Consider the following 13590-nt stretch of genomic DNA (forward strand, 5'->3'; position numbering starts at 1 on the left):
GGAAGGAAAAGGAGGGGGAAAGAGAGAGAGAGAAAGGGAGGGAGACAGAGTAGGGAGAGGGGAAAGGAGAGAGAGAAAAAGAGATAGATAGGGAGAGATAGAGAGGAAGGGAGAAAGAGAGACACAGAGAGAGAGAAAGGGAGAAAGGGAGGGAGACAGAGGAGGAAGAGAGAGGGGAAAGGAGGGAGAGAGAGAGAGATCTACAGACGTGGGCAGGATTGATTTCCGATGAGATCCAAAAAGGCAGGGGAGATGTGACAGTGTGGGAAACACAGGCAGCATCTGCTCCAAATGGCAGATTACAAAGCTGAAGGTTCTCACAGCTGAGGGGGTGCGACTTCGGGAAGGGAGACAGGGGCTGCTGGCGACAGCTGAGAGAAAGGAGCTGCTGTCACAGCAATGAAATGAATATTCTGCCTGCCCGATGTTCAGGCTTCCATGACACAGTGATGCTCCGCTGACACTTCCAGGGAGCTCGCAGCACTTGGCCAACCAACCCAGAGCAGCCACCACATTCCGTTTGACTTTGCACCAAATGATCCTGAACTTCTTTTTTTCCAGCTGTCTCCATTTCTGTCTACAAAGCCTGGGTCTTGCTGTTCATTCTAAGAAGCCTGACAGCATGGTAGAGGGGGGAGCATGCTGGCCTTGCTGTCAGAGGTAAAAGGAAAGGGTTGGACCAGCAGACTTCTGGGACTGCTTCCAGCTCTAAATTTTGTCCCAGCTTTGAATCTTAGCTCTGTCATTTGCTACCCGTGGGGCCTTGAGCAAAACTAAGGCCCATCCTTGAGCCTCAGTTTGGGCCTTGGACTCGAAGTCAGAAAGACCTAGGTTTGCATCCCACTTCTGAACTCCCCCGCCCTCATGGTGTGACTCCGAATGAGTCGTTTAAACCTCTCAAAATCTCGGTTTCCTCATCTGTAAAATGGGGAGCATGATATCTGGAGTGATTTCCTTACAGGGCCATGGTGAGGATGAAATGACGTCACTCTAATAAAGCGCTTTACAAGCTTTAAATAATAATAACCAAGTGGCCATGACAACCTTGCCCGGTTCTTTGTAAATTGGAGGGACAGTCGTGTCCTAGAGAAAGGAACTTCAATATCTGGGCTGGGGTCCAAGCTGTGCTTCTTATTATCTGGGTAATCTTGAGAGTAAACCTATCTAAAGTCCACCTCCTAACCTCAAGACATTGTTGTAGAGATGGTGGAAGAAATCATCATATAAAGACACAGGGCTAGAAAGTGAAAGGGTGCACAGGAGAGTCCCCCTGTGGCAGGTAGAGAGAGCTGCACCACAAGTGGCACTAGAGAAAAAACATGCAATGGGAGGGGTCTTCTGAAAGCCAGAAATGGAGGCTTGTGGACTGGAGTTCATTCGCTTTCATTGAACAAAGCTGTTTGTTTGGTCCAGTTTGCTCAGGGCCCCTCCAGTTGGCTCCAGTTTATTCATGTTTGCCCTTGCCTTCCTAACTCTATGTCTCTTGCACGAAGAGATTTCCGTTTCTGGGGAAATGAGCCCATCCCATGTTTCCCACTGGACTTTGGTCCAGGGGGGAAAGCCCATCCTGTGTACTTGTTAGAAGATACATGGCGGGCCATAGAACTTGTGATTCTCCTCTTTCCTATTTCGTCATGGCCCCAAAGTCTCGGCTAAGTCCTTTTCTGAGCTACAGGAACCAGAAGCCCAGGGTTCTATGGATCCACTCAGTCTATTAAATCTCCACTCGTTTTGGTCTGCCAGTGTTTCCATGACAAGGGATGAAGGTCTTCAGCCAGTGTTACACTTATCTCTTCTGTTCTCTGATTCCCCAATTTTAAAACAAGTAAGTTGGACTACCTCTCCAAGTTTTCTTTTAACCCGATAAAGGCTACGATCCTATGACTGGCCCCACCTCTATCTGCAGCAGTGCAGAGGGATAAGTATGAAGGCAGAAGGCAGGAAACCAGATGTATGAAGGAGGAGAACCCTCCCAGCACGACTCATCTTCCCTGCTGCCACCTTCAGACAAAGGCTCAGATTTGGTTTGGAGATATTCCAGGAAATTCAGGCATTGATGTGAAAATAGTCCTGTTTGATTTTTTAAAAAGTGAATTCCGTTTCCATGAGTTTACCCAGCAACCTATTCATTGGCACCAGGAATTGGCAAGGCTATGTTCTTCTCCCTGGGCAGCCTCTTCAGTTCTCCGCTAATCCACAGGACCTATCCCTTCCTTTCAAAGTTGGAAGTAAAATCGCACTTGTTGCTTTGAGGAACTGAAAGATCAGAAACACAGGTGGGAGAGAAGCAGCCCAGGCTAGCCTTCCAGGCTCCTCTTCTAGGCTCAATCAACAAGCATTTATTAAGGGCTTACTATGTGAAGCTAGGAGACACCATAGTGCACAGAGCACCAGCCCTGGAGTCAGGAGGACCTGAGTTAAAATCCAGACTCAGACACTTATTAGCTGTGTGACCCTGGACAAGTCACTTAAACCCATTTGCCTCAGTTTTCTCATCTGTAAAATGAGCTGGAGAAGGAAATGGCAAACAACTCCAGTATCTTTGCCAAGAAAATTCCAATTGGGGTGACAAAGAATTAGACATGACTAACTGACTGAACAACAACAACGTGTCATCCAGTGTGTTAACAAATGTGTTAACAATGTGTTAAACACTGAGGATACAAAGAAAAGTTTTAAATAGTCCTTGTTCTCAAGAAGCTCACATTCTATTTTTTTTCCACTTAATAGTATTTTTTCCAATTATGTGTAAAGATAGTTTTCAACATTCATTTTTATAAGATTTTGAGTTCCAAATTTTTCTCCCTCTCTTCCCTCCCCCATTCCCAAGATGGCAAGCAATCTGATATAGACTATATGTGTATGATCTTATTAGACATATTTCCACATTAGCCATGTTATGAAGGAAGAATCAGAACAAAAGGGAAAAACCACAAGAAAGAAAAAGAAAGAAAATAGTATGCTTCAATCTGCATTCAGACTCCACAGTTCTTTCTCTGGATGTGCATAGCATTTTCAGTCATGGTCTTTTGGAATGGTCTTAGATTATTTGTGTTGCCAAGAAGAGCTAAGTCTATAAAAGTTTATTATTGCACAGTATTGCTGTTACTGTGTACAGTATTCTCTTGGTCCTGCTCCCCTTACTTAGCATCAGTTCATGTAAGTCTTTCCAGGATTTTCTGAAATCCATCTGCTCATTTTTTCTTATAGAACAATAGTATTCCATTACATTCACATACCACAACTTGTTCAGCCATTCCCCAATTGATGGGAATCACCTCAATTTTCAATTCTTAGCCATCACAAAAAGAACTGCCATAAATATTTTTGTACATGTGGGTCCTTTTCCATTTTTTTATGATCTCTTTGGGATACAAACTACTAGTGCTATTGCTGGATCAAAAGGGATGCATAGTTTTATAGCCCTTTGGGAATAGTTCCAAATTGTTCTCCAGAATGGTTGGATCAGTTCCCAACTCCACCAACAATGATTTAGTGTTTTCCCACATCTTCTCCAACATCTATCATTGTCCTTTTTTTTCTGTCATATTAGCCAATCTGATAGGTGTAAGGTGGTACCTCAGAGTTTTTTTAATTCACATTTCTCTAATCAGTAGTGATTTAGAGCATTTTTTCATATGACTAGAGATAGCTTTAATTTCTTCATCTGAAAACTGCCTGTTTCTAAGGGAGCTCACATTCTGATGTGGGATGTATGAATAAATGTAATTTTTTTACGATGTGTAAATCAATAGGCAGATACTATATATAGAGAGTAGATGATAAGTAACTTTAGATGGGAAGACTAGCAGCCCAAGGGACTGGAAAAGCCTCCTGCAAAAGTTGTTGTTTGAGCTGAGTCTTAAAGGAAACTAGAGATTTTGAGAGACAGTACTGGGGGAGGTAGTGCATTCCAGACCTAAGGGGTGCCAGCACAAGAGCAAGGAAATGGCTGATGGAGTATCATGTGGGAGGAATAGCAAGTGTGGTCCAGCCACAATGGGCAGACCATAGAATGGGTCAAAGAGAGTGATTGTTGGTTGTTGTTGGTTGGTTGTTGTCCTTCGATCCCAGAGAGGACTAAAGTGCCATCATTATGATAGAGTCAAGTTTCAATGTGTCCAACCGTTGCTGATCAGACCAATACGAGCTCAGGATACTCTACCACATATCTGGCACAAATAGTCTGTGTGAATATTTGCGGTGGATTCTCTAAATTTGTGTATCCTGTGTTTCCTTTGAGCTGTTTCAATTCTGCTTTGCTCATAGAGCACAGCACTTTCTCTGATATGCGCACACCATGCTGGGCAGAGCTTTGCCAGTATCTCCCATGTCATACAATCAATTTCAAAGTTCTTAAAAGAGACCTTGAGAGTGTCCTCGTATCACTTCTCCTGACCACCGTGTGGACACTCGTCCTGTGTGAGTTCTCCATAAAGCAGTCTTTTTGGCAAGCATAGGTTTTGCATTTGAACAATGTGGCCAGCCCATCATGGTTGTGTTCTCTGAAGCAGAGTTTGAATGCTTGGCAGTTTGGTTCAAGTAAGGACTTCAGTGCCTGGTACCTTATCCTGCCAGGTGATCTTCAGAATCTTCCTAAGACAATTCAAATGGAAGTGATTCCATTTCCTGGCATGGCGCAGGTATACTGTCCAGGTTTCACAGGCATACAAAAGTGAGGTCAGCACAATAGCTGTGTAGACCTCCAGTTTGGTAGTCAGTCTAATACCGCTTCTCTCCCATACTTTCCTTTGGAGCCTCCCAGACACCGAGCTATCTCTGGCAATGCCCCGGAAAATACACTACCAAGGTTAAATGAATTTATCAACACCATTCAAAACTTCTCCATTTGCTGGTTGGAGTTGACTTAAAATTCTGGTTATGCTAATTAGTATGTATCTATGTCTCCTTGGAAAAGTCCCTTTCCCTTCCCTGTCTGTTGTTTCCTGATCCTTAAAATCAAAGGTTTAGATTAGATAATCTTTAAGGTCCTTCCCAGTTTAAAAATCCTATGATCCCGTGAGAATTCTCATTAACGTGACTGCTGCCGCTAATTTAGAATCTATAATCACTTAGGCTACGTCTGGACGGAAGTTAACATCTGTACCAGCTAGAAAAAAGGAGGATGCCATAATCTGCTAATCATATTTCAGGGAGATCATAAAACTCAATAGAACAAACTGTTTGCAAACAGATGGGAAATATCCATTTACATGTAAATAACTGATAAGTTAATCACACACTATTCTTATCAAAGTACAGTCCTCATTCAAGTGCGCCCTCTGCTGGGCAATGTGGCTTTTGCAGAGTTGGCCAGGAGCACATTTGTAACATCTATTTACACAGCACTTTAAGCTTTACAAAGTGCTTTCCTAGTTTGCCTCCGGAGCAGGCTGGCCATCCTCTTCTCCCATGGCATCAACGGGACCAGTGCTAGACAATGGGTCCTGCTTTGGGAGCCAGGGGCCAGACTCTTCCCCTGCCCCCTCCCCTGGTCACATGAGACAATCCAGTTGGCTGCTTGTTGAGTGACATATTCAGAAAACAGAAGTGGATGCCTAGAGATTTTTTTTAAAGGAGCCAACACATCCACTGGAGATGGATGACCAGGTTCCTAAAGCCCAAACCACTGATGCTGCTTTGAGGACAGCATAGATCATTAACCGATTTTGTGAATGCAGTCTACATTCCAGAAAATCTTCAATAAGAAAGCAGATCCTCATAAGGAAATCTACCTTTATGTTATTCGGGGAAATCTCCACTCCAGCAGAATTAGGCCAGGATAAGGAACAAATAGTGTAACAGATTTTCCACATTCTCAGATTGATGCTAATGACAAGAAATACTGCATTATTTCAACATATCTTTTCTTTAATCAGTCCTGATCTGCGAAATGCTAATGAGTCTTAATAAAAGGCAAAAAGTTTGAAGTGGAAAACAAAAAAAGGAACAAAAAGCACTTTTCTCACAACAGCTCTTTGAGATAAGTAGGACCAGTATTATTAGCCTCATTTCAAAGATGAGGCAACTAAGGCTTGAGACTAGAGATAAAGCATTTATTGAGCTCTTACTGTGTGCGCCAGGTTCTGTGCTGAGCACTTGGAACACAAATACAAGCAAAAGGAAAGACAGTTCTACCCACAAGGAGCTTACATTCAAATTGGGGTAGACAATACCTTAAAGTGGAATGGACCGGAAAGGTACCCGACATGAGGGCAAGATGTAAAAGTCTAAAAGAGTCAGGAGCAAAATCAGGTTAGGAGGAAGCATGGCCGGCATGGGTGCTTCCTCAGATGAAGGCTGCCTGCGGGAAATCACCAATCTTAAGAGGGGGCCACAGGAGTAGGGGCACCCTCAACTTGAGAAGACAATGGGGATGGGTGGAGAGATAGAGGAGGGAGTGTCAAAGGCCAGAGAGTCAGGAATAGAGCAGAATAGAAGTGATAAGATGAGTGCATGAGTCCCCCTGGGTCACATAGACAAAGAATATACATAAGGGTAATAAATATTTCACTAACTCAGACTGCTCCTATGCCTCATTGCCTCATATGGAATGGGGGGGGAGGAGTTGACCTGTGGCGGCTCGTTAATATATTTGGAGATAAAAGGCCAGTTGCTAGCAGGAACATCCCACCATATGTTCACCCCAGAGACTGATGGAGGGCCCTGTTTCTCCCATGGCATTTCCTTGGTTATTTTTCCCAGAATGGGGTAACTGGTGGGTAGCTGTCTTTTGGCATTGTCAGTTGCTGGTTTTCCAAGATTTGCCAAAAATAAGTTTTTCACAGCAGAGTTTAATGTCCCCACTAAACAAAGCCAATTATAGCCCTTCTGAGCCATGAGGGTATCAGGCAGGCAGGTAGGCAATAAACAAACAAGCAGTTATTAAGTGCCTACTATGTGCCAGGCACTTAGGGGTAGCTAGGTGGCCCAGTAGATAGATAGAGTACTGGGCTTGGAATCAGAAAGACTCATCTTCCTGAGTTCAAATCTGGCCTCAGACAGTTCCTAGCTGTGTGATAAAGGCCTCATTTCTTTTTTTTCTGGGTAATTAATAATCAATTTATTAATTATAGCCAGCAAATAATCATTGAAATGAGATCAGTGGCCCTCTTGGAAGCCAGAGATAAACTTTGAGATTCTCTTAGAACAGTGGGTGTTCCCAACAGGTGGAAGTCAGCTCTGATTGGTTAACAATTAATGAGAGAATGAATATTATAATGAGGTGTGGGCTTATTCTTTTTTTTATAATTAAGATTTTTTATTTTTAGTTTATGATGCTCAGTTCCATATATTTTTGAATTGCAGATTTTCTTCCCCCACCCCTGCCTCCCCAAGATGGCATGGAATCCACAGAATCTTCTACATATAACTTCTCATTGAACTTATTTACACCATAGTCAAGTTGTAAAGAATTATGACCAATGGAATGAATCAGGAGAAAGAAGAAACAAAACCAAAAAACCCAAAAACAAACAAAAGAGAAAAAAAACAAAGGGAGAAAAGAAAAAGGACAGCAAACAGTGTGCCTCAATCTGCATTCAGACTCCATAGTTCTTTCTCTGGATGTAGATAGCTCTCTCCATCATGAGTCCTTTGGCATTGTCTTTGCACCTTGTATTGCTGAGAAGAGCAAAGTCTATCAAGGTTAGTCATCACAGAATCCACATGTCTGTGGTTGTGTATAATGTTCTCCTGGTTCTGCTCTACTCACTCAGCATTATATCGTGTAGGTTTTTCCATGTTATTATGAAGTCCATATCATCCCCATTTCTTATCGCACAATAGTATTCCATTACCTTCATATACCACAACTTGTTCAGCCATTTCCCAATTGATGAGCATCCCCTTGATTTCCAGTTCTTTGCTACCACAAAAAGAACTGTTATAAATATTTTTGTACATAAGGGTCCTTTTCCCACTTGTGTAATCTCTTTGGGATACAATTCTAGAAGCAATATTGCTGGGTCAAAGGGTATGAACATTTTTATAGCCCTTTGGGCATAGTTCCAAATTGCTCTCCAGAATGGCTAGATCAATTCACAACTCCACCAACGATGTAACAATGTTCCAATCTTCCCACATCCGCTCCAGCATTTATCATTTTCTTGTTTTGTCATTTTAGTCAATCTGACAGGAGAGATGTGGTACCTAAGGGTTATTTTGATTTGCATTTCTCTAATCAGCAGTGATTTCGAGCATTTTTTCATATGCCTATAGATTAATTTCTTCCTCTGAGAACTGTCTGTTCATATCCTTTGACCATTTCTCAATTGGGGAATGACTTATATTCCTATAAATTTGACTCAGTTCCCTGTATATTTTATATATATATATATATATATATATATATATATATATATATATATATATATATATATATATATATTTTATATATAGAGAACTGAGTCAACTTTATAAGAATACAAATCATTCCCCAATTGAGAAATGGTCAAAGGATATGAACAGACAGTTCTCAGAGGAAGAAATTAAAGATATCTATAGGCATATTAAAAAATGTTCTAAATCACTATTGATTAGAGAAATGCAAATCAAAACAACTGTGAGATACCACATCACACCTTTCAGATTGGCTAACATGACAAAGCAGGAAAATGATAAATGTTGGAGACAATATGGAAAAATTGAAACTCGTATGCAGGTGGAGTTGTGAACTGATCCAACCACTCTGGAGAGCAATTTGGAACTATGCCCAGAGGGCTATAAAACTGTGCATACCCTTTTGACCCAGTAATACCATTTCTAGGTCTGTATCCCAAAGAGATCATACAAATGGGAAAAAGACCCACATGTACAAAAATATTTATAGCAGCTCTTTTTGTGGTGGCCAAGAACTGGAAATTGAGGGGATATCCATCAGTTGGGGAATGGCTGAACAAGTTGTGGTATTTGATTGTAATGGAATATTATTGTTCTGTAAGAAATGATGAGCAGGCAGACTTCAGAAAAACCCAGAAAGACTTACATGAACTGATGCTGAGTGCAATGAGCAGAACCCAGAGAACATTGTACATAGTAACAGCCACATTGTTCAATGACTCACCTTGATAGACTTGGCTCTTCTCAGCAATGCAAGGATCTAAGACAACTCCAAAAGACTCAGGATGGAAAATGCTATCCATATCTAGAGAAAGAACTCTGGACTCTGAATGCAGTTGGAAGCATCCTATTTGCTCTCCTTTTCTTTTTGTTGTTTTCTTTTGTTTCTTTCTTGTGGTTCCTCCCATTAGTTCTAATTTTTTACATCATGACTCATATGAAAATGTGTTTAACATGAATTTATAAGTAGAGCCTCTATCAGATTACACTCCATCTTGGGGAGGGAGGGAGGAGAGGGAGGGAGAGAAAATTTAAAACTCAAAATTTTGTGGAAGTAAATGTTGAAAACTAAAAATAAACAAATTAATTATTTTTTTTTAAAATGAGCTGGAGAAGGAAATGGAAATTATATCTGCCAAGAAAACCCCAATGGGGTCACAAAATGTCAGAGAAGACTAAAAAGACTGGACAACAAGAGCAAATGTGCCAGATACTATGCTAAGCACTACTGATGCAAAGAAAGGCAAAAACCAAAACAAAACAAAAAACAAAACCCAGGCCTTGTCTAATGGGGGAGACAATGGCAAACACTCATATGAAAACAAGATAAAGAGATTGGATAAATTGGAGGTAATCAATTGTAGAGAGACACTAACAGTAAGGAGATTAGGAAAGGTTCCTTGCATAAGATCGGACTTGAAGGAAGCCAGAAGGAGACCAGGAGGGGAGAATATTCCAGATGTGTTGCTCTGGCCTCCTCTGTTTCTTCCCCTGAGACTCTTCCCTGGAAGAGTATGAGGGCAGGTAGATCAGTATTTGAGACATGCTGCTCATTCCAGCTCCTTAACGAAGGTGTAGCTACAATAGGGGTACACAAACTTTCCAAAATAGGAACATGGAAGAAATCCATCCTTTCTTGCCTTTTTGAAACCTCCAAAATAGAGTGTAAAGTAGCATAGGACGTGACAGGAATAGATTTAGAGTCAGAGAACCATAGTTCAAATCTAGTCTTTGCTGGTTATTTGCCAAGTGACCCTGAATAGGTAGCTTCCATCTGTGGGCTTTAGTTTTGCTATTTGCAAAAGGGGAGGACTGGGCTAGATAATCTCAGCCAACTGTAAAATTCTCTGATTTTTTTAAGTTAACACTTATATAGCACTCACACTATAGTGCCAAGAACTAAGCTAAGTGCTTTACAATTATTACCTCATTTGATCGTAGGAGTTAGGATTGTACCCAGGATCTTAAGAATAGCTCTTGCCTCCTCAGTGTGCCTTTGTTTTCTTGGGTTTCCAGACATTCCCTTCTCCAGGCCAGGCACCCACCCCATGCGAGATGGTGGACAGTTTCCCATCAGCCTGAGGTAGTGCAGCACTCCTGCATGGAGTGAATGCTGGCTCAGCTGTCTCCCTGCCTGGTGTTTGGTTTCCCTTCCTTCCAGGAGGGATGAAGGGTCCTGAGCCCCCTAGCATGTGGCCCTGGCAACCTGCCACCTATGGTAGTACCTCTGTCACACCCACAGGCTACACTATCTGCCTGTTCTTTGGCTCTCAGACGTTATCTCCGGCTGCCATGCTGCCCGTGTGCAGCCAGCATCCAACTCTATGCCAACCCCTCGGGGACACACTGCCAGAAGCTCAGAAAGATATTCTACATCAATCTTCAAAATGCAGATGCCCACAATGAGAACTAAATGGTGATGGATGGATCCTTTATGCAGATGACTCTTAAACCTATATATCCACCCCCAAACTCTCCCCAGGGCTCTAGTCTCAGCTTTCCTGGCTCAGGAAGTATGATGGCTGCAAGCAGTCTCCTGGATTTACAACCAGGACCTCAAACTCAGCGTATTAAAAACTGGACTCATCTTCTTCTCCTCAAAACTTTTCCTTCCTCTAACTTCCCCATTTCAGTTGAGGATGCCACCACTCTTGCACTCACCTAGAATTGAAACCTTGGCATATTCTGGTTTTTCTCTCTCTCTTATTCCCCCATATCCAAGCAGAGAATGATTCATTGGAAAGAGTGCTATATTTAGATTTAGACAGCATGGCTTCAAATCCTATTACTTCGACTTTGGGCACATCACTTAACCTTTGTGGGACTATTTCCTTATTTGTAATCTTAAGACTAGGGGAGACTAGACTTGATGGTCTCTAAGGTTCCTTTGGACTCTATATCTCTGATTGCTATCATAAGTTCTGTTATTTCTTTTTTTAATCTTTAAAAAAATTGCTCATGAAATCTGTTAAGCTATTTTTAAAAGATACATTTTATTGAAACCTATTGTCTTTCTATCACAATCATTTCAACATCTTTCCTCTATTGTTGTTTGTCCTTTATTCTAGAAGAGGACCAATGACATCAGGAGGGTGACGTCCTGACTTGCAAGTGAATTGGATTTAAGTGAGGCAGAGTTGTACAGTCATCAGCCTACTCTGTCCTCCAGAGTCATCAGAGTCCAGTGGCAAGATATAGGTCAAGACAATTGGTGATGGCCCCAGATGCAGTGGGAGACCTTGGCCTTTCTAAGCTAAGGTCTTTCCCAGGTCACAATTGTCTGAGGCAATACCCATTCAGTAGTTAAAGCATAGGTAAGAATTGAGGTAAAAGATGGCCTACTTTGACTTCACAAAAGAATCAATCAGGGAGGGGAGGACCCTCAGAGTTTCTGGCCAGAACAGAAACAATTGTTATTTACACTGATTCTGAGCCATCAAAACCCTTCTTTGTAACCCTAAATTAAACAAAACATCTGATAAAGTGACTGTATCTGAATGTATGAGAACTGACTGTATACATATACAATGTAATACAATGTATACAGTATTCTGTGCTAGAAGTTCCCCACCTCTTTCAGAGACTTTCATTGGTTTTTTCCAGATACTCCGGGTTCAAATTCCTTTTAGAGATTTTTTTTCCTTTTATATTGTTGTATTCATTATACTTGTTCTTGGTTCTGCTTATTTTAGTCTGCATCAGTTCATACAAGTCTTCCTAATTCTCAAATTCCTTATATTTATCATTCCTTACTGTACAATAACATGCCATTAGCTTTATATTTCATTTGTTTTTTAAACCATTCTCCAGTTGATGGGCATCCACTTTGTTTCCAGTACTTTCCTACCACAAAATGTGCTGCTGTGAATACTTTGAGTATATTGGACCTTTTTTCTTTTTCTTTTTCACTTCCTTGTGGTACATGGTACATGTGGTCAATACTACCCAGTAATCGTATTGCAGGGTCAAAGAGTATGGGCAGTTTAATCATTTTTCTTGCATTATTTCAAGTTGAAATCCAGAATGGTTAGACCACTTCCCAATTCCACCAACAGTATATCAGTATAAATTCTATTATTTCTACCACTGCAACATTCCAGATATCTGTCTTCTCTCCATTCCCACTCAGGCTCTCATTAAAGCTCATCTGGATTATTATTTCACTGCTGTTGCTTAGTTGTGTCTGACTCTTTGTGACCCTATTTGGGGTTTTCTTACTGGAGTGGTTTACCATGTTCTTCTCTAGCTCATTTTATAGATGAGGAAACTAAAGCAAATAGGGTTAAGTGACTTGGCTAGGGTCACATAGCTAGTAAGTGTCTGAAGGCAGATTTGAATTCATGAAGATGAATCTTCTTGACTTCTATCCACTGCACCTTCTAGCTGCCTTCATTGTAACAGCCACCTAACTGGTCTCCCTTCCTCCAGCTTCCCCCCTTCCAGTCCTTCCCTTACACATTGCCTACTTCTTCTTCTTACTGCATCGATATGACCATGCCTTTCTTCTACTCAAGTCTCCCATTTCTTATAAATAAAGTTTTAACTCCTGATTCCTTCAAGTCCTTCATAATCAAGTGCCACTTATTTTTACAGCTTTATTTCACAATACAAACTCTATAGCTAAATTCAACTATTCTTTGCCCCTTGTAATCATCCTCTACCTCACCCAATACCTAGAATGTATTTTCCATCCCAACCCTCCAAGCCAGTGCAATGATGATGATGATGATGAGAAGAAGAAGAAGAAGAAGAAGAAGAAGAAGAAGAAGAAGAAGAAGAAGAAGAAGAAGAAGAAGAAGAAGAAGAAGAAGAAGAAGAAGAAGAAGAAGAAGAAGAAGAAGAAGAAGAAGAAGAAGAAGAAGAAGAAGAAGAAGAAGAAGAAGAAGAAGAAGGATGTATATAGCACTTTAAGGTTTGCAAAGTTTTTTTCAAATACCTCATTTTATCCCTAACACAACCCTGGGAGATAGATGCTATTATTAAACCTGATTATCATTATACGGATGAGAAAACTAAGGCAAAAAGAGATTTGTTGACTTGCTCAGGGTCACAGAGCAATGTCTGTGTCCAGATTTGAACTCAAGTCTTCTTGACCCCAAGTGCAACATTCTGTCTGCTGCGCCACCTAGCTGCCCAAATCCTTCCTTTCTACTGGGTACTTGGAGCCACTGAAAGAGATTCTCAGGTTTCTTAGACCACTTTGTCTTTTCCTTCATCTTATCCTACCTTATATAATACTTACTTGCATTC

Source organism: Trichosurus vulpecula, chromosome 1 (genome assembly GCF_011100635.1).
Source record: "Trichosurus vulpecula isolate mTriVul1 chromosome 1, mTriVul1.pri, whole genome shotgun sequence".
In the NCBI taxonomy this organism is placed as follows: domain Eukaryota; kingdom Metazoa; phylum Chordata; class Mammalia; order Diprotodontia; family Phalangeridae; genus Trichosurus; species Trichosurus vulpecula.